The sequence below is a fragment of the Mus musculus genome, chromosome 3, assembly GCF_000001635.26.
Source record: "Mus musculus strain C57BL/6J chromosome 3, GRCm38.p6 C57BL/6J".
NCBI lineage: Eukaryota > Metazoa > Chordata > Mammalia > Rodentia > Muridae > Mus > Mus musculus.
The window spans coordinates 29,845,500-29,868,311 of NC_000069.6; the positions used below are offsets into that span (position 1 = coordinate 29,845,500).

A 22,812-nucleotide genomic window follows, 5' to 3' on the forward strand; every position below is an offset into this window, starting at 1 on the left:
TGATTTACAAGTGAGAGAGAATTGCCAGCGAGAGGACTGCCAAGCTCCAATTCCCTTGCTATGTGAAGTTGAATAAGTTTTTGTAATATCTCTCGCACTAGATTTCTTTAACCATGCTGTATGGTAGCAGTGTTTAGTTCCTCAAATGTTGGGAAGAAGCAAGAGCACATAGAAAAAGTTTTCACTGCTGTATTTGCCACTTACTCTCGTTAAAGGCTTTGAAGTGTGCCATCCAGTGTTTGCTACATATACAGGCTTTAGGTAAAATTGACTGCAGATGGATGAGAAACAGCAAAGAAAAATGCATAGACCATATACACATTATAGGCTACAGGAACTAAGCAAGAATAACGCCAAATGAAAGAAGTCCAGGAGGACCTCAATGCTTCTGAATTGCTTGAAAATCATGCAAAGAGACTATGACAGTAAGAGGGAAACTCAAAATCAGGAGTTGGGAATCAGCTGAGTTCACTCCTGTGATAATATGGATGTCTGACAAAATGAACTGGGTGCATCTTTCCTATGAGAACTGCTTACTACTCTGCATACCTATTAAGCGTGGGCAGATTTGGGATGGGGCATGGCAAATGAAGGCCATTACCATTACGGGTTCTATGGGTTCTTTCAAGCATATGGCAGTGTTATTGATGGGAGAAAAGGTGAGTAAGCAATGGTACCTGTCGAGGTTCTTAGAGCATGGCAGAGCATGAGGCTGAGGCCAGCTACTCTCATCTCACACTGGTGATAAGGATTATTCTCTGCCTCTGCATCCTGTTTGAGAGTGGCAAACCTAAAGAATGAGCTGGCCAACAACTTATTTGTGAGATCCTTTCACTTCTTCAGGATGTAGATGGCATTAAAGAAATCTCCTAACACATCAAAGACAAATTTGGTAGTAAAGGGAATCTATATTAAATACAGTTGCATTTGGTTACTCCACCCCAAACATCTATCAGCCTGTGCTGAATGTAAATGGGATAAATGCACGGAACACGAGCTAGCTTCCACCAGTGTGTGCCTGGGCTCTGACTCCTGGCCATGACAAATTGCAGTCAGAGAAGCTTCCTGCATAGCCTCACGGTAGACATCCGCATCTCACTCCTCCCTTCTTCCTAGGAGTCAGCCCCAGCACAGGGCCCTAGGCAGTCAACTTGCAGTTTACTGGAACTGACTTTTAAGTTGGAGCCTGTTTGTCATCCATGGTTGAGAAATTTATCAGCCTCGTGGTGGCAGGTACCTGGAACATATGCTTTCTAAAAGCCATGCCTCCCATCCAGTACATCTAGAGATCTCTCAGTTCCCATAATCTAATTAGGAAAACAAGGCCATGATTGTGTCAGAAGGAGACTAGTGTATCAAAGCCTTCAGTAAATCAAGATTAAGGCAATTTATGTGTATGACTGCATGTATAATTCTACCTTTATCTTGCTATCCTTTCACTCTCTTAAGCTGCGCATGTGTTTATAGAACGTCTCCATAGCTAACCTTACCAATGTCCATATTTTAATCCCATCGTTTTGATCTGTATTTGCTTAAGTTCATAATCACTTTCTCAGAGTTGTTGTTCTGACTGTTGAGTGTTTCTGAACCGACTCATAATTTAGTTTGGAGTCTCCTAATCACTCCTCTTGGCAACACTAATCAGCCTGAAATACGATGACACTGAATCCTCTGGAATCCCCTGGCTTATTGAACAATGATGCTCCAGCTGAATAGACCTGGCCACGCTCTGCTCAGCATGCTGACTTGCTTCCAATAATTCAAGAAGGACAAATATTGATACACCAAGTAGTTGAGATGTTTACAGAGTTTATGTTATCTCTGTATCTTCTTTCTATATGTAAAGAAAACTATTTTTGTTTATTCCCTCTCTTTATCCCTTAAGGATGTCTGGACGTTTAGGTTGTAAGGAGACCACATTGTATCATGCCTTTGCTGGTTGCTTTCACCTTCTCTTCATTCTTGAACTGTCACACATTAGGTACTTTCTATTTTATTTCCTGTTTTGTGCAGTACCTTTTCCAAAAGTCAAGTTTAAACAAAGAGTAAATGAAGAAGTTCCACACCTGGCAATCATATGATTCTGTAGAAGACTCAGACATGGCCTCAAGATACTATCATTACCTGTACTGAAGGGGCATCAGTTGTCCTCATCTAAGTCACACGACAAAATAAGAATTCATTTCAAGCCATTCTATGACTCTTTTGGTACATTTGTGGACGGTTGTTACAGAGGGTGCGCATAAATATTCAGAGGTGGAGAAAGAGTGTCTTATGCTTTTTTGAGATTAGTAGACAGGGTAAGATGGCAGGGGGAAGTGCTGAAGCATCTAAGCAACACAATCAAAGTCTAAAAGTAATCAATCACTAAAGGGCATTAGCAATTTCAAAACCTGGAGACACCCCTCACTGTTACCTAGGTGTCTCTACAATAGCTTAATTGGCATTAGGGTGGGGAAAGCTCACTAAGCTTCCTCCAATTGGTCTTCAAATTAAACCCTCCAGAAAGCATTCATTAACAAGTCTTGAGGCTCATTCCCAACACCTCTGTCCTGGAGATTGATACTCTTTGATTCTGAGCCAAAAGCATGGTTTTCAGATGTTACAATTACCTGCTCGGCTCCTCAGGGGCAATTATTTGAAAGGAGTAAATATTCCGGCTACAGTGACCTCTGTGGGAGCCACCATAATTGCCATTCTTCAGGGCAGCAGCCTGCTGAGGGCATCAATTCAGAAACTCTGAACTATCAATAAGCTGGAACCTGGTCCCTGATGCCAACATTCTATGCACAATGAAATATTATTTCTGGCAATTAGGTAAACAATAAGCCAACCAGGAAAGGTAAGAGGGTTGCCAATGACTACATTAGTACTTCATCCACATGTCTTAATTCATATCCTGTAAGAGCTACACCTTGAGAGCAGTATACACCACCCGCACCAACTTGCTTAAAACACTGCACAGATGGGGAGACACAGATAACAAATGGCTTTGGAGCTTAATGAGGGGGTAGGAGGATGGGACTCCGTTATCCTACAATGTGCATCTACAGACATCATAGAACTCTCTTACTGGACAATTATCTTCCTTTGCCTGGTAGCAGGGTTGCAGCCTTTCTCTACCTCCAGCATGAAATTCTTGGGAGAAACTCCAGTTTCTTCAGGTTCATTACATCCACAGTCTGAAATCCAAGGTGAGGAGTAATGTCTCCTTTGAGAATAACTTTGCGCCTGTCCAGAACAGGTACAAGACCATCTTGAGGCACATGTCCAGGTTACCTAAAACCTTCCATGAAAGCATGTTGGCCCCAGCAGGGCTCATTTGACAGATTTCTGACTCTTGGGAATAGAAAAAAAAATATGGAGAGAATGTGAAGTAAAATGCCTGGCTCTGGAAGTCCTTAGCTAAAGACGGGGTGAAAGCTAAGTCATGAGATCCAGAAGAACCAGAAACAGGGCTGTAAAGGTAACTTCCCTGGACACCCACAAAGCCAGGCTGGGGTGTAACCAGAGAGTACAGGTCTAATGACTGTGGGGAAGTCTGACTGCAGACAAAGGAAAGCACTCCAGACCAGAGAAATTCAGTATTTTTCTAAAATCTAACTTGAAATTGATAAGTCTCCTCCTCTCCAATCTTATTGTTTATAATGTCAACCCAGGCTGTTTGATGCTATCACGTGCTGCTGGAACAGGTTTTTTTAAAAAAAGACAGCAAAAATGGAGAGAGGTCGGGGTTTCTAACGAAGCCCACCAAGCTCCTTAGGTCCTGGGACACAGTCCTGGCCAAGGCATCGTTCTGACTGGCAAGTCAGGGGAGAGATTATATATAACTTCTATGTTTATTGAACTCAATTGAAATGTCATACTAGTTCAGGATCCATTTAAAAAGTTCTGAAAATGAAGCAAAAGAGACTTCCTAGTTTTCAGGGTACAGCTGTTGATGCAAGGGTCCACTGATGTTGAGTTTTTAAACACTTTATTATAATGAATTTACAAATAAAAACATAACTAGATTAAAGCGGCTACTCAATCACACACGTGACCTATCGCAAACTTTGTATGTCTCAGGCAACTTCTATACAGTTAGGCTGGCTATTCTGGAGCTGTAGAGCCTTGCTTGAGGACTTATTCTTATGTGTGTGAGTGTTTTGACTGCATGCATGTATGTGTACTATCGTGTATAAACATGTATGCACACATACAAATGGCTCCATGTCACTTTGCCCAAGAGAGGAACATGGGCCTTTATATGAGGAACTGAGGACCTACGAGTCAGGAGATCAGAAAAGAGTCTGAAGAATTTTCTCTGATTTCTCACCTGAACCTAGTCTAAGCCTGTTCTCCACCTCTCAGGGAGGTAAATAATTCGTAAACTTAAGACAAGAAATAAAGATCAGAAAATAACTATGTTATAAAATACTTTCAGAAAAGAAGCTCCAGAAATCTTGCTCTAGACTGGTCCTATAATTGTGCGAGTAAAACAAATTAGAGTAAGCGTTGCTTTGGAATTTAAAAGCCACGCTAGCGTTAGGAAAGCTTTGCTCAAGGTGCGGTTTACCCTTAGATCCCTGTAGGCCTTTCTGTGCACTTGAACTCCCAGTGTGTCCTTTATTACAGTAGAAAACTTGATAGCAAGGACTATATGTGATTTTTGTCTTTTCTGTTGGATATTTGAAGTATTTGAGACTATTAACTGAAGGGCTTTCTCTTCTGGAAGTAGGGAATTTACCTTCTTTTTCTAAAAAAAAAAAGATAAAAATGCAAACAAGCAAAATAAAATCACAGAACAAGCATAGAACTATAAATAATTTCAAATGTTAAAATTCTAATTTACATTTATATCTTTTAGACTTTATCACATTTATCTTATGAAATTTGTAAGTTCTTGTGTTCTGTATATCTGCAGCATAAATTGATGGAATCCACGTAGTTAATTTTAATCTAATTGTTGGTATTTTTAATAGTGACTCTTGTTTGTAGTCTATAACGTATAATTTAAATGCACAATTTTAAAGTACACTCGTTCATTTGCAAAGATTAATGCCAATACAAATTACAACATGGTTCGTGACTTTTGTTTGGAGCCTTTATATAAAACGAGTAGCAGAGGTTCTAAAACAATGAGAGAGGCCACACTGAGGTTTCAGTGCTTCATTCCAGTGACTCTGTGAAACTTCGTCTCCAGCACAGGATTTGGAGCCTAACTACTCACAGTTGTTTCACATTATTGCCTGTCGTTCATGAAGGACATTGTTTACAGAGCATGCGGTAAAGTTACCTCATGTAGCAATCATAACAGGTGATACATGGCATTTAACACAAGCTGAAAGCAACTCCATTCTGCCACAGAGTTTACAGAACAACAAGTATAGCTGATCAAAGAATTGAACAAGGTTATGACATTATACTAATAAAATTGGGGGTTTGTGTTTGTATATATGTATATATGAGTATATGGGTACCTAGTGGGTGTATATGTGTGTGTGCTTGTGTAGAATATATACATACATATATATATATATATATATATATATGTGTGTGTGTGTGTGTGTGTGTGTATATATAATGTGTCTACATATATAAACATCATATCATACGTCAGATACATATATCCTACACATCATTTATATATGTGTGTATGTATGTATATATACACACACACATATACATATATATATGTATGTATATATACCTTATACATCATACACACATATAGGTAGATGTGTATTTATGTGTTTGTATGTCTCTGTGTGTATGTGTGTATGTAGCTAATTATATGTGCTAAACACTTGTCGGTTCAGAACCAAAGATTTTTTTGTGTGTTTTTCAATGAATCTGTTAATAGTCACTACTGTGGTCATTTGAACATTCCTCACATGAAGACAAAAGTTGTTAACTGTATTTCTCCGTTCATGGTAAATCACCCACCTCTTACATATTGGCTTATCATTCACTAGAGCAGTGAGGTCATGCCACAAGGCTGGTAAGCAGAGTTAACTTCTAAGAAAGAGTATAGAATATTGAGAGAATATGGACAGTTATCTACAGCAGAATGAAGGACAATCTGACAAATGCCTACATGATCCAAGTCAGTAGTAGATAGAAGATAAAATTTAAAGTAAAGCTTTGACTGTCCCAGAAATAGTTGCTGTTGTAGGTTTTCTTTTTAACTCAAAAGAAACTGAAACACCTATAACCGTTCACAGACTAGCTATTGCTATAACTTGAATTTTACTGCAATAAGTACACAGAATTTCATTTTATTTTTATTTTTTTGATTATGAGCTTAGCCTTTAACAGCTGAGCCATCTCTCTAGCCCCAGAATTCTATTTTTTTATTGTTGGCAAGATCGCATCATATAGCCTAGGCTGGCTGGAAATCCTCCTGTCTCAGCCTCCAGAGTGCTCTCTCTCTCTCTCTGGAAGGCTAATGGCTCATTCAGTGCCCTGTGTTTCTGGGGGTCAGTGTCAGTGACTCCTTCACAAAGAATTTTAATGAGGTGGTCTTATAATTTATGTTCTACAAATTTAATCATATTTTATTACTTATTGTATTGAGCACTTTGTAGCTTATCATCATTTATTTTTATGACATACTATTTTAATTTCTCAATGTAATGAATGGTAACCTGACTCTCAGTCCTTCTCCATGAATACGGATGTAAAACACAAGCCACCTAGGGCCTTCTCACAATGTACCTATGTGAGCAAAGAATTTAGAACAGTCCAGGTTTGTGACACCGTTGTGAGCACATTAGTCACCTCCACAGCACCCTGTTTCTGAACATCTAACATAACAAAAGCAACTCTATCTTTGTTATTATTTAAGCTAGCTTAAGCATGTTTCAGGTTACTGGAAGAGAAAACAATAGTCAAATGGAAGGAGAGTAAGAAACAACAGAGATGTCTGTCATACTGTCATTTTTTTCCTGGAACCAGCCATGCTTACTGATAATGTCAACTTAAGTAATTTACATGCATGAATTAAAATAAACATCAGTGATATCAAACCAAAGCTATTAAGCAGGGACAATGGCCTCCTCACACAATGGTCCACAGAGGTTCCGAGTTGCTTCACTCCCCCATTGAGCCTGGTTTTGTGTTCTGCTACAGTAGTGGAGGTTTGCAAAGCTTTATTGTATGAGTCAACTAATTTGCTGCCTTGAAAACAGAATGTGGTTTCTTTATATCACCAGCCACTGAGGCTGTCACTTGATCTTGTTCCTTTCTACATGGCCACCTCAGGACAAAGAGACCAGCATCGCAGCTTTATAACAATGTCTGTCACTCAGGGGATTGTTGGAGCCCAACAGGGATGATTTTCTTCTGAGCACCTTCATTGACTCGCCAGTTAATAAATAATCCCCTCACGCCTTACAGTTACTAAGCAAATCTCACCCTTCTTATTGACATGTACAGTATCGAGCTTTGTCTCTCCTCGTTATCCGGAAATAGCACTTCACAAATTTGTGCTTTTAAAAAATGAATCTTAGAGTATTTCAGTATCAGGTGACCTGGGTTTGAACCTGGTCCTTATTTATAGAATTGTAGGCTAGTGAGATGTCTTGGCTTACAGTCTTACACCTTTGCAAAAGGAGGGGAAAATAGACTGTATCGCACAGGCTTGTGAGACCATAGGTGACCCCACAAAATACTCCTGTAGAACATTATGCTATTCATTCAACAAACACTTACTTGAAAATCTCATCTCAGCTTGAGAGGAGGACGAGGACCAAAGAGCACATTTGTTTTTTTCCTGTCCTCGAGAAGGTAACTGGCTAATGTCAGAAATTTCATGAACAAGATTATCTGTATTGTCAATGTTTGTAACTCTTTGCTTAAGTATATCATACATAAAAGAAGGAAGTTAGAAATGAATCAGTATTGTTTTTCCCTATGACCTCATAATGTACAGGGGTTCCGCATTTTTTTCTGTTACTATAAAAGGTTATTTTGTATTAGTTTGCTTGCCTGTTGTAGTGAACCACTTGGCCAAACAGCACATTTTACTCTTGTGGAATGAAAGTGCCTTTTCGTAACACGCAATTAACTCCCTCCGGATCACTTACTGAAAGAAACTGGCTACACCTTTCTCCGTGACTCACTGTGCAGCACAGAAGGCATTTACCAAATTGGAAAGACCAGATATCAAGTACAATCTGTGCTTTGAACCCCATTTTACCTGATCCAGTTTCCAGATTTCAGAGACCAGGCTGATCAGAAAATAACTCTTTCCTGCTCTCAGGGACTAGTTCAAGAATCACACACCCAAACACACACACACACACACACACACACACACACACATTCACACACACTTCAGAATTGTGAGCACACACACATAAAGGTATACATAGGTACACACACAAACACACACATACAAACTTCATGAATGCAAGGACACACACATAGATGTGTACACACGCACGTACAAGTAGAGATGTGAACACACATATAGCTCAAATGTGAATGACTACCAAGGTTTATTCTGTCTATTCATTTTTTTCCAAGTGTTTGGAATGCTGGTATGGAGAGGTCTATAGCCATACTGCTGCCACCTGGAGAATTTTTTGGAAGGAAACAGAATAACTGGAGCTTGAAGAGTAAGGAAAATACTGGAAACACAGCACCTTAGCTCTGCAACTGTGTCCTGACAGTTGGCCTTCTCATTTCAGGTACCAGTGTGTTTCCCTGTGTATGAGGACATGGTTTCTTCACAAACAGGGACTTATTATCATGCTCAGGGAGGCAACCATGAACAGTGGCAAAAGCCTATGTGTTTTGGGAGTCACTTGGACAACCTTGACCAACACCTGGAAATAAGGTTTCTCATGTCATGTTTGGTACTGGGGTTTTATTACATGGTCAATGACTCTTGGGAGATACATTCTCAGCTCAAGTGGCCTAAATTTGTTTAAACTATCTATGCATGCATGTACATTTATATTGTATGAAATGAGTTTATATTGTATGAATGAAAACTAGTGTTATTCCTTATGGAATTTTTGCCATTCTCGGTGTTATTTTCCCTCCTCTATCCCTCTCCTCCTGCATTGACCTCTCTTCCTCCTCCTCAGTTCCAGCTTAGCCTTTCAAATCACCTGCACTCTTCCTCCTTTCTCTATCTAGCATGCCCTGCCTGCAAAACACCTTTGCTTTTCCTGGTTTCTATGGTTACTTCAGGTTATATACTCACATCTGAAAGTTTAGATTGACAGATACCAAAGAACATGAGGTGTTTGCCTTTCTCGATCTAAATTAACCTCACTTTTTTATCAGTTTCTAGTACTATACACTTATCTGCAAAGTTCATTATTTCATTTTTCTTCATAGTTGAATAGTATTCTACAGTGTAGATGCACCACATTGTTGCTAACTATTTGTCAATTAAAGGACATTCAAGTTGTTTCAATTGTAAAACAATTGTAGACAGAACAGCAATAAACTTGGTTGAGCAAGTATCTATGAAATATTATTTGGGTATATGTCAGCCAAGTAGTGGTATATAATAAATTCAGTTTGGTGTTTGTTTGTGAGCATGGAGGGCCCATGCTACTGTGAATGAAGCCATCCCTGGATGTGTAGTCCTGAAAGAGCAATTCTCAACTTCCTATCGAAAAACCCCACCAAGATAGCTAAAGCAATTCTGTACAATAAAAGGAATTCTGGAGCTATCACTATCCATGTCTTCAAGTTGTACTATAGAGTAATATTAATAAAAAATGCATGGCATTGGCATAAAAAGAGACAAGTTGATCAATGGAATATAATCATTGGGAAGATCCAGAAACAAACCCAAAGACCTAGGGACACTTGAATTTTTACATAGACGCCAAAACCACACAGTAGGAAAAAGAAAGCATCTTCAAAAATGGTGTTAGACTAAATGATTACATACATGCAAAAAATGCAAATAGATACATATTTATCACCCTGGACAAACTCAAGTTCATCAAAGACCTCAACATAAAATCAGACACACTAAATCTAATAGATGAAAAAGTGGGCAATGGCCTCGAACACACAGGTACAGGAGACGACTTCCTGAACACAACACCAATAGCTAAGGCAGATCAACAATTAACTTTTGTTAGTTTCACTGTGTCTATGTCTAGTTTCTGTTTCAATGGCCTGTCCATTGGTGAGAGTGGAGTGTTGAACTCTCCCACTATTATTACACGAGGTCCAATGTGCTTAAGTAAAGATTCTTCTGTGAATGTGGTTTCCTTTGCATTTGAGGTATAGAATTAAGAGTTCATAAGTGATATTTCATATTGGTGAATTTTTTTCTTTGATACATATGAAGTGTCCTTCCCCATCTTTTTTGATAACTTTGGGTTGAAAGTCTGTTTTATTAGATATTAGAATGGCTACTCCAGCTTGTTTCTTGGGACCATTTGCTTAGGAAACCTTTTTCCAGCCTTTTACTCTGAGGTAGTATCTATCTTAGTCACTGAGATTTGTTTCCTGTATGTACCAAATTCTGGGTCCTGTTTACATACTCAGTTGGCTAGCCTGTGTCTTTTTATTGGGCAATCGAGTCCATTGATGTTGAGAGATATTAAAGACCAATGATTGTTATTTCCTGTTATTTTGGGGTTTGGAGGTGGTATTGTGTTTGTGTGATTCTTTTCTTTTGGATTTGTTGTGAGATGATTAATTTCTTGTGTTTTCTTGGGTGTAGTTATCCTCTTTATGTTGGAGTTTTCCTTCTAGTATCCTCTGTACAACTTGATCTTTGTCAAAGAAGCCAAAACCATACAGTGGGAAAAAGAAAGCATCTTCAACAAATAGTGTTTGTCTAACTGGTGGTCCACATGTAGAAGAATGCAAATTGGTCTATATATATCACCTAATATAAAACTCAAGTCCAGGTGAATCAAGGACTTCCACATAAATCCAGATATATTGAATCTAACAGAAGAGATAGTGGGAAATAACTTTGGCTCAAAGATCAACAATTGACAAATGGGACCTCATGAAATGGAAAAGCTTCTGTAAGGCAAAGGTCACTGTCAATAAAACAAAATGGCAACCTCCAGATTGGGAAAAGATATTCACTAACCTTACATCCAATAGAGGGCTAATATTCAAAATATACAAAGAACTCAAGAAGTTAGACTCCAGAAAACCAAATAACCCAATTTAAAAATGGAGTACACAGCTAAACAGAGATTTTTCAACTAAGGAATCTCGAATAACCAAAAAGCACCTAAAACAATGTTCAACATCCTTAGTCATTAGGGAAATGCAAAACAAAAATGACCCTAAGATTCTACCTTACCTCAATCACAATGGCTAAGATCAAAAACTCAATCGACAGCACATGCTGGCAAGGATGTGGAGAAAGAGGAACACTCCTCTATTGCTGGTAGGATAGAAAACTGATACAACCACTCTGGAAATTAATATGGAGGTTCCTCAGAAAATTGGAAATCATTCAACCTGAAAACCTAGCTGTATCACTCTTGCGCATATACCCAAAAGATATTCCACAGTATCACAAGGGAAGGTACTCCGCTATGCTCATAGCAGCCTGATTTGGAATAGCCAGAAAAATGGGGAAAAAACATATGTCCCTCAACCAAAGAATGGGTACAGAAAATGTGGTTCATTTACACAATGAAATACACTCAGCTATTAAAAACAAGGACATCATGAATTTTGCAGACAAGTGGATGGAACTAGGAAATGTCTTCTTGAGTGAGGAAACTCAGACTCTAAAGGACATACTTAGTACATACTCACTGATAAATGGATATTAGCCTAAAAATTCAGAGTACACATGATACAACTCACAGACCATAAGAAGGAAGACATAACAAGAAGGAAGGTCTAAGTGTGGCTACTTTGATCATACTTAGAAGGGGAAACAAAGCAATCACAAGAGGCAGAGGGAGGGAGGGATCTGGGTGGGAGAATGGAGGAGGAGGGAAAAGGGGGTGTAAGATCGCATATGGGAGACAAGAGAGAGACCCAGAGGGTCAAGAGAATGAATCGAAATATGCAGCAGTGTGGGGTGGGGGCAGGGGAACCTCAAGAATGTCCCAGACTGCCACATTCAAGAGAGTAAACAAAATAATCCCCGTCTTATTTATCCCTCAATTACTTCTGGTCATGGTTCTTAGCATGACAACAGAAAGCAAACTCAGGTGGCAGCCTAACATGCAACAACCAAAACCTGGAAAGAACTTGAGTACACACCTGCTGGCTAAACAGATTGGGACATACATCTATATAAATGAATAAGACTAGAGCCAGAGACATGGATCAGTGGTTAAGAGCACTCGCTGCTCTTGTAGAGGACCTGGGTCCTGTTACCAACTTAAAACCTTCTCTTAATAAACTTCCCACATGGCAGCTTATAACCCCTGGAATTCCAGTTCCACGGGATCTGACACCCTCTTTTAGGCTTCTTCAGGCACCAGCCACACAGGCAGTACTCTTACATACATGTGAGCAAACCACTCATAGACATAAAATAAAAAGAAGTATTTTTAAAGGAACACTTCAATAAGTAAAATAAATTAATTTCTGATATGACCATATAGGAAACTTCTGAAATCTTAACTGAAGGGCCAGGGATGATTTAGCTGATAAAAATGTCTGTCGTCCAGCCTGCCTACCTGAGTGTGATCCTCAGGACACACATGGTGGAAGGCAAAACTGACTCTGGAAAATTGTCCAGAGAACTGTGTCTACGTGAGTGTTCTGTCATGCACACACATAAACATTCACACAATGAGGAAGTTAATGTAATGTATTTTTCAGTTGTAAGAAAAATAGAAATGCTTTTCTCTCTGTGAAAGTTTTATAAAGAGTTTATATAGTTAACCAAAAGATCAGAGGCAGCCAGGGCCTAGGAACAAGGCAGACATAGTGGCCAAGGGTCTTAGAGCCACTTTGACAGAGATAGAAATGCCCAACATCATGATGGAGGCGAAGTTGCAAAACTGTAGTACCCAAACACAAATCATTAAAGTACACATCCAAACTTAGTATATTTTGTTGCATATAGATCATATACCTCATGAATACATTTTTAAAAATGAGGATGCAAAGTTTTTAATTTATGCATTCCACAATTTTATTTTCTTCATTCTAAAATATCATCCTCATCTTTGTTCTTAAAATGCCTCATACAGATGTGCTTGTTTAATGTGTAATGTATGCATATACACATACACATATATTTACATGTGTACAAATATCCCAGATAGGAAAGGATGGGCCAGATGATAACTACACTCTTAGTTTCCTGACAAAGCTCTGAGACAATTCTGTTATGCTTTGCTAACTTACACTCCCATCAATGGAGCATAGCCCCCCTGTTTCCCAGCTCCTCACCAGCATTTGAAATGGAGTGGCACCGAGGTCTACCAGCTTTGTCTTGGATCACAAAGGCACTGTCAGTCTGCCCTGTAGTCAGACTGATGGCCTTCAGTTCTCAGAACATAGCAAGCATCTTCCCTTTTCTGGAATGGTGCTGAGTTATGTTCTTTACATAAGAGCTATCCATGTAAGTCTCAAGCAATTATATAGTACTCCTTTCTTGCTCCTCTATTAAAATTCATAGGTTAATCATAACATAATTTTTTTAAATCAAATTTTGAGGGGGCTAGGAGAATGACTTAGTGGGTAAGAGTTCTGTTCTAGCTTTATGACCCGTGTTCAAATCCCCAGCACACACATAAAAAATCTGAAGTGTGGCAATTCAGCACTGTGGAGAGCAGAGGATCACTGTACATGGCCAGCCACAAACTAATTCCAGGATCAGTAAGAGACCCTGTTACAGGGAGTAAGGCAGAACTCAGGTTTTCCCTGCTCTGTACCAGAGGACTTCTGGTTTTTCTTATGTCTGTATAACCATGTGCGCATACACCAATCACACATAGATACTTAAGTATCAAAGTGTTGAAGGATTTGAGCATATATTTCAAATATTCCATACAGTCAGCCCCTTAAAAGAAATAAATTTCAAAGTTCCATTGGTCTTCCTTTCACTATAGCAGCATTTACTTTTCTTGCCTATTTTTTTTAATCTATAAAACCTGTGGCCCTGGGATGCTGCTAAGTGACTGCTCTATCATATGTAGTTCAACAAATGCATCATTAAGTCACACCTCTGCCTGCTGACTGCTCCTCCTTACAAGGTCAAAATCAAGTTTCAACCTTCACTCAAAATTTTCTTTGATGTATTACAAATTAATTATTTATGCAAAAATGCTGGTGTCCCAAACATAATGTCAAAGACTGGAGACAGATTATTCCCCTGATGGCTGCAGCGTCTTGGCTGGGAATACCACACTCTGAATCTCTGCTCGAGGAAGTCAGCAAGTTCTGAGTATGCTCTGGGACAAGCAAGTTGTGTACTATAAGTGAGAGGAAGATGTTCAAAGTAACGTAATGGTTTATCGGAGCATAGCATATCCTGGGATACTTTACATGCCACTGAATAGTCACTGTACTCAAGATAATTATTATTCTCTGGGGATGTAGTTCACTCAGTTCTGAAGTACTTTCCTAGCTTATGGGATGCCCAGAGATCTCCATTACTTCATAAACCTGGCACAATGACATATATCTGCAATCCCAACACTCAGGAAATGAAGGGAAGATGATCAGAAATTCAAGGTCTTTCTTAGATAAACAGCAAATCTAAGACCAACCAAGCATACATGAGATCGTGACTCAAAGAAAAAAATAAGTCTACCACTATGACTGCCTTTAATACTTAAATATAAGAGTATTGCAGAATGTTATTTTCCAGGCTCAAAACATATTAAGCCAATATCGGTATCTCATTTTAAATATATAACAATGTATATTTACTGTTGAAATATATACATACACACAGATACATAGATAATATATATATATACCCATTTCTGGAAAGGTCAAAGGGTTCATTGAGGCGAGAGTAAATATGCATGCAAAAAATATTCACTAAAGCAGTATTTGCTGTGATTAGAAAAGTAATTTTTTAAAAAAAAGGAAATTTAGAATGTGGAAAATGGTTTACTGATAAAGCTTAGCTTGTAAAATCTTTTCTTGCAACCGTGAGTACCTCCTGAGTCCGAACCTCAGACCTCAAGTATAAAAAGCTGGGAGCAATGGTGAGTACTTGTAATCCCAGGATGGGGAGGCATACACAGCCAGATCCCAGGAGCAGAGTGGGGGTGAGGGGTTCTGACCAGTCAGCCAAGTCTGTGATCTCCTCTCTCTCCAAAGGAGAGGTGAGGCCTTCCATGGAATAACACTTGAGGTTGTTCTCTGGCCTCTGTGCACACACACACACACACACACATACACACCTGCGTACATACAATTATACAAATACAACATAAAGACAAACACATGCACACTAAAACATACTAAAACATTAAATACAAATTCTACTCATCCTGTGACTCCTTTGCATATTTAATTCCAGTCTCTTCTACCTTTACAAATGTAGAATTATACATGCTTTGCAAAAGCAGAGTACACTATCCCTCTTTAACTCAATTTGCTTATGGTTATGTTGAGTTTGTCCATTCAACAATGTACTTCACCACGCCTCTCTTACTGAATGTTTCTGTGGCAGCATAAATAATGCTACAAATAACCAAAATGAACATAAATCTCTGTGAACAGATCTAAGTGGTTTCCTAGAATGTGTTCCTACACTTGAGGTTGCTGTCTCGGATCTGTGGCTGTTTGAAAGCTTTCTTCCATCTGATCCATGTTGCCTTTTAGGAAATCTCTTAGTGCAGTGTCTTAACCCAGGGAATGTCCACCTCCGCTCCAACTACTCCTGTTAGCACACAATACTGTCGTTTTTATTCATTGCCAACATTATCTGTACAAAACCTTCACCAGTCTATCTTAGTTGAGTCTGTGTTATATAAACATTTTATTATAATGTGAACAATTTGTATGTTACCTTCATTTTATTTAATAAACATTTCCTAATATCTTTCTTACTATTTTATTACATTGACTGATTGATGAGTATGTATATATGTGCCCACATATATGTGGTATGTGTTTGTATGTGTGTGTATACATATGTGTGTATACCACACAATCATGCCTTGACACGTATGTAAGTTCAGAGGACAACTTGCAGGGACCTTTCCTCTCCTTTTGCCCCATAAGTCCCAGGGTTGAAACCCATGTTGCCAGATCCACCTAGCAGGTTGCTATGCACTAGCCCACCCTGCTGCCTATAGATCTTCATTTACCGCACTCAAAGCAACAGCTGTGTGTTATTTTTAATTACTTTACTAACTTATTCCTCATTATTTTCAATAATTAAGTGATTTATAATAATAAATAATTTCAAGAATAGTTTTCTAATTATTTATTTATTTGTTTATTTACTGTTTGTTTAAGTGGTATACATACACAAAAACACACATTATATATATATATATATATATATATCCTTGAACTCATAGTATCCTGGCATCAGCATCCAAAGTGCTGATATTAAGGTATAAGCTAACCAGGCCCAGCTAAGTTTTTCATTTTTGTGTATTTAAATTTATCAGCATTTTTTAGTTTTGATTACTTTCTTCTATTTTCTAGCAAGAAATGATACATTTTTATCTATGATTTCTTCACTTTTAATTTTTTTCTTAACTTCATCCTTTCACTAGCCCTGCATCAGTGTCTTTATTTACATTTTAATGGCATGATATATATATTTAAAATGATTATTTTCCTTTGAGAAGAGTGGTGTTGACTTTTTTGTTTATTCAGTTCTAGATCTTTGAAATTTATTTTATTTACTACTATTAATATTACAATTTATTACTATTATTTAATGTGTTTAACTAGCTTTTTACTTGACTATGTATGTGGGAGAGTGCCATCTTTCTGACTGTTAGAAACCTAATGTTTTTCTCTATTACCCGATCTCTTGAACTGTAGTTTTGATCCCATTTGTGGTGAAGTAACTGGACACAGGGGTCCTAAAAATCTTCAGCAGTAAGTATTCTGATTTCATAGTAAAATGTAATTAGAAATAAATGATTTAGTCAGGAGTGTTTCTAGGCATGCTTGTCCATACTGCTTCGGATGACTTCGCTGCAGCTTGGTTCTGTGCACAGATGCACTTTGCACTGAGCACGCTGTCACATCAAAGGAAACATGTGACCACTGTCCAAAACACTGCAGCCCAAAAGTAGACCGCTATATATTGTGAAATGTGGTGTACTTGTGTGAGCAGTATTCTTAGTGCTCTCAATGTTAAGATCCAAATCCAAATAGTGGTCAACTCTGAAAACTCATTGAAGATGCTTTCTGTCTTTCAGTATCATATATTTATGCAACATTTTAAAAGCAAATAAATAGAACCATCTCATCGCTGTGCAAATTTGCTTTTTCTCTTTAGTGAAGAGTAAATTACATGTATACCAAAGCATGGTTTTAAATAAATCTCTTTATGGTTTTTTATCAGTAAATATTTGAGCTGTGTTATGTAATTTATATATATATATATATATATATATATATATATATATATATATATATATACCCAAAGGTATGTAAAAAAAAATTGGACAAAGGGGTCACGTGTGGTAAAAGTTAAGAAATCTAACTTTATGTTCTAGGATCCTATTTCACAGGCATACAGTTATTTTCACTACATCAGTAAGTACATCACACCACGACGTATAATTCTATATCATTTTAAAATCTCTTTTATTTTCCTATTTAGTTACTCTGAAAGAAAGATATTTATTATTATAAATAATATCACGGATTTCTTTGAAGTGTTAAAATGGAGCATTTCTACCAGGAGTCAGTAACTAGCCTGTTAGAACAATTGACAGAATACGGGGTGTGCTCAACAGGCTGGATGGTAGCAGAAGTGAACTCAGGCAAGGTGCCACACAGGTACTGTCTGTACCACACAGATGCTTGCTGCTCTAGCTCTTCTCATTAAGATCTGCCTTTGGGCTTCTGATTTTGTAAAAGAATGGAGGATCTGGATTTAGATCTTGGAGCTTCTAATACCAGATACACACTCGAGCTAACACATAAATCCCACTGAACAGAGGGCACATACGCCCTGCCAAATGTGAGGTGCGAGCACAGCTGAGACTTGAAGCAGTGAGAACCCGGTCAGGACAAACAGTTTTGTGCTAACCATCATATTCACAGAGCCTCTATGTGTGCCACATTCCTTGGTGAAAAATTGTGCATGTCACATTTCAGAATGAGGTAACAGAGCATCGCACAGTGGGTGGCTTAAACAAGTATTTGTACTTCTGTGAGTTCTGGGAGCTGGTAGTCAAAATCAACACACAAGAAGACTGTTTCTGGTGAGGGCTCATTTGCTTTGCAGACAGCTGGCTTCTGGTGGCCTTAGTGACTGTGAGAAAACTCCCTGGGTTACTTCTTAGAAGGACACTAACACCGTGCATCGAGATCTTTAGCCTTATTATGAAATCACCACCCATAGGCTCTACCTCCAACACCGTCTGACTAGAAATTAAAATTTAACATGTGAGCTTGGGACCACATAAACACTCTTCACACACTATTAAGCAAAACATCTTTCACCTTTAAGAAGCTAGAAATAAAATAGATGAACTCACTGTCCTGAGATCGAGAGAAGAAATAAACATTCATCAAAAACGTCTCTGACCTGTGTCTTCAACTGCCCAGTTGTGATCGCTGGGCTTTGTGGAATGCTGTGGCTGACAGAAGTAACTGTTTATCTTGGAGTTAGAGCCACCAGACGGTCTAATGATGCGGTTCTTGATAATGGCATTGGATCTTGCTGTAGCAGCTCTGCCTTTATAGAAGAGCCAACAGTTCAGAGATTGGCCTGACCTGGAAAGAGGATGAAAACCTTCAGAATGCCACTGAACTTCAGCAGAAGTCCTAAACACACAAGCCAGGGTGAGTGTCCCTGGCTGCTAATATTCCTCACACACTGTCAGGCATCAATACCAAGACAGACCGCATAGAAAACTCTACAAGAAGAGGACAGCAGCCATGCCTGATCCTCAGCCACACACAGTTAGCCCCTTCTTGAATTTTAACTTGTTTCATATGCAAGAAACTGTCATAGCTTTTAAGTTATGGGAGATTTCTCATGAACTGTCAAACTTGAGAATGGCCTTTTGTGGAGACTAGTTCCTTAAAATTTTTGCAGTTAGCTTAACCTCCCATATTAGGAATCTGCGTTCAAAGTCTTAAATCATTTGATAATTAAAGGAGAGAAAGGAGCAGATAGAAAGCTTTTCAGTTTCTAGAGGTAATGAGGATAAAACTATCAAGATTGGACCGTTTCTACTCAAAACAATATTTACAAAGAGCATAGACAAAAGAGCATAGACAAAAATCATATAAAGGCAGAAAAATATAGAAGAATAAAAATTAAAATCTTAAAATATTTGAGATTCTAAAAGAAAATCTTATTTTTAAGGCTTGCTGAATAAGTCCTACTGCTCCTATTTATATATTTCTAATTTTTACATTTAGAGTTGTCATAACAAAACCATGTGATAATTTCAGACAATCACAAGATGTTGGAAATACCCTCCCCATTAAACCCTCCCTGTTCCAGCATTTCCTCTCTCCCTTGTTATATCACTGTGTTCTAATGTACTTTCCTTGAAATCCCACCATCATGGCCCGTTCTTAAGTTCTTGATCTCTATGTGTATTCCAAATAAAACACATATCTCCAACAAGGTAATGCTAACATCCACAGATGAGACAAAACATGAACTGTTTCTCTTTCTGGGTCTGGGTTATCTCACTCAGCATGATTGCTTCCAGTTCTATCCATTTACCTTCAAATTTTGCTTTTCTTTACAGCTGAATAATATTCTGTTGTGTAAATGTACCATAGTTTCCTTAGGCAGTCATCTAATGTGGAGATCAAGGCTGTTTCCATTTCCTAGTCACTGTGAAGAGAACATGGAGGAGTATATACCTCTGTGGTAGGACATAGACTTTTTCAGGTATATGCCCAAGACTGGCACATTTGGATCATGGGCTATATCAATTTCCAGCTTTGTGAGGAACCTCTATACTGATTGTCATAGTGTTTGCCCCAGTTTGCACTGTCATCAGCATAGATAGATGGTCCCTTTAAATCTAAGGAAGTATCCCTTAGTTTAGCCATACTTGAAAACAAGTTTCAAAAAGGCACAAAGACAGCTGTCTAACCATGAATACGCATACTAAGAAGAAAAGGCTTGCTCTGAGTGCAAATGGTCACTTAGGACCAACAGGGATGTTACAGCCATCCCCAGGCCAAGATTTTGCAAGCCACAAAGCACCACAGTAAACTACATCTGCATTCCAATTGACTTAGACCAAAACACTACAGATTGTAGAGAAAATTCTACCAAAATATGAACAAGCTTGAATGCAGAATATCTTGGTGGGGGATGGATATGTTTCCGTGAGTAAAATGCGGTCTGCACAGGCATGTGAACCTGACGTCAGATCCTCCACACATGCATAGAAGCTGAGCATGCCAACACTGTTGTAAGGGGGAGGTAGAGATATGCTAGCCAGCCAGTTTAGCTGAATCTGCAAACTCCAGGTTCAGCGAGAGAATATGTCCCCCAAAATGAGAGTAACACGATTAAGGAAGACATCCAATGTTGATCCGTGGCCTCTTCTTTTTTTTTTTTTTTTTTTTTTTTTTTTTTCCATTTTTTATTAGGTATTTAGCTCATTTACATTTCCAATGCTATACCAAAAGTCCCCCTTACCCACCCACCCCCACTCCCCTACCCACCCACTCCCCCCCTTTGGCCCTGGCGTTCCCCTGTACCGGGGCACACAAAGTCTGCGTGTCCAATGGGCCTCTCTTTCCAGTGATGGCCGACTAGGCCATCTTTTGATACATATGCAGCTAGAGTCAAGAGCTCAGGGGTACTGGTTAGTTCATAATGTTGTTCCACCTATAGGGTTGAAGATCCCTTTAGCTCCTTGGGTACTTTCTCTAGCTCCTCCATTGGGAGCCCTGTGATCCATCCATTAGCTGACTGTGAGCATCCACTTCTGTGTTTGCTAGGCCCCGGCATAGTCTCACAAGAGACAGCTACATCTGGGTCCTTTCGATAAAATCTTGCTAGTATATGCAATGGTGTCAGCGTTTGGATGCTGATTATGGGGTGGATCCCTGGATATGGCAGTCTCTACATGGTCCATCCTTTCATCTCAGCTCCAAACTTTGTTTCTGTAACTCCTTCCATGGGTGTTTTGTTCCCACTTCTAAGGAGGGGCATAGTGTCCACACTTCAGTCTTCATTTTTCTTGAGTTTCATGTGTTTAGGAAATTGTATCTTATATCGTGGGTATCCTAGGTTTTGGGCTAATATCCACTTATCAGTGAGTACATATTGTGTGAGTTCCTTTGTGATTGTGTTACCTCACTCAGGATGATGCTCTCCAGGTCCATCCATTTGGCTAGGAATTTCATAAATTCATTCTTTTTAATAGCTGAGTAGTACTCCATTGTGTAGATGTACCACATTTTCTGTATCCATTCCTCTGTTGAGGGGCATCTGGGTTCTTTCCAGTTTCTGGCTATTATAAATAAGGCTGCTATGAACATAGTGGAGCATGTGTCCTTCTTACCAGTTGGGGCTTCTTCTGGATATATGCCCAGGAGAGGTATTGCTGGATCCTCCGGTAGTACTATGTCCAATTTTCTGAGGAACCGCCAGACTGATTTCCAGAGTGGTTGTACAAGCCTGCAATCCCACCAACAATGGAGGAGTGTTCCTCTTTCTCCACATCCTCGCCAGCATCTGCTGTCACCTGAATTTTTGATCTTAGCCATTCTCACTGGTGTGAGGTGGAATCTCAGGGTTGTTTTGATTTGCATTTCCCTGATGATTAAGGATGTTGAACATTTTTTCAGGTGCTTCTCTGCCATTCGGTATTCCTCAGGTGAGAATTCTTTGTTCAGTTCTGAGCCCCATTTTTTAAGGGGGTTATTTGATTTTCTGAGGTCCACCTTCTTGAGTTCTTTATATATGTTGGATATTAGTCCCCTATCTGATTTAGGATAGGTAAAGATTCTTTCCCAGTCTGTTGGTGGTCTTTTTGTCTTATAGACAGTGTCTTTTGCCTTGCAGAAACTTTGGAGTTTCATTAGGTCCCATTTGTCAATTCTCGATCTTACAGCACAAGCCATTGCTGTTCTGTTCAGGAATTTTTCCCCTGTGCCCATATCTTCAAGGCTTTTCCCCACTTTCTCCTCTATAAGTTTCAGTGTCTCTGGTTTTATGTGAAGTTCCTTGATCCACTTAGATTTGACCTTAGTACAAGGAGATAAGTATGGATCGATTTGCATTCTTCTACATGATAACAACCAGTTGTGCCAGCACCAATTGTTGAAAATGCTGTCTTTCTTCCACTGGATGGTTTTGGCTCCCTTGTCGAAGATCAAGTGACCATAGGTGTGTGGGTTCATTTCTGGGTCTTCAATTCTATTCCATTGGTCCACTTGTCTGTCTCTATACCAGTACCATGCAGTTTTTATCACAATTGCTCTGTAGTAAAGCTTTAGGTCAGGCATGGTGATTCCACCAGAGGTTCTTTTATCCTTGAGAAGAGTTTTTGCTATCCTAGGTTTTTTGTTATTCCAGATGAATTTGTAAATTGCTCCTTCTAATTCGTTGAAGAATTGAGTTGGAATTTTAATGGGGATTGCATTGAATCTGTAGATTGCTTTTGGCAAGATAGCCATTTTTACAATGTTGGTCCTGCCAATCCATGAGCATGGGAGATCTTTCCATCTTCTGAGATCTTCTTTAATTTCTTTCTTCAGGGACTTGAAGTTTTT

General features: G+C 38.9%; 1 long non-coding RNA gene across 2 annotated transcripts in view; it reads right to left on the minus strand.

The window, feature by feature from the left end:
- Gm33206 overlaps positions 1-22,812 on the minus strand; it is a 128,723-nt gene that overhangs the window by 80,995 nt on the left and 24,916 nt on the right. For both annotated transcript variants that reach the window (XR_880724.2, XR_880723.3), the window contains exon 2: positions 18,641-18,828. This is a non-coding gene — a long non-coding RNA (predicted gene, 33206). The remainder of the gene's footprint in view (positions 1-18,640; positions 18,829-22,812) is intronic.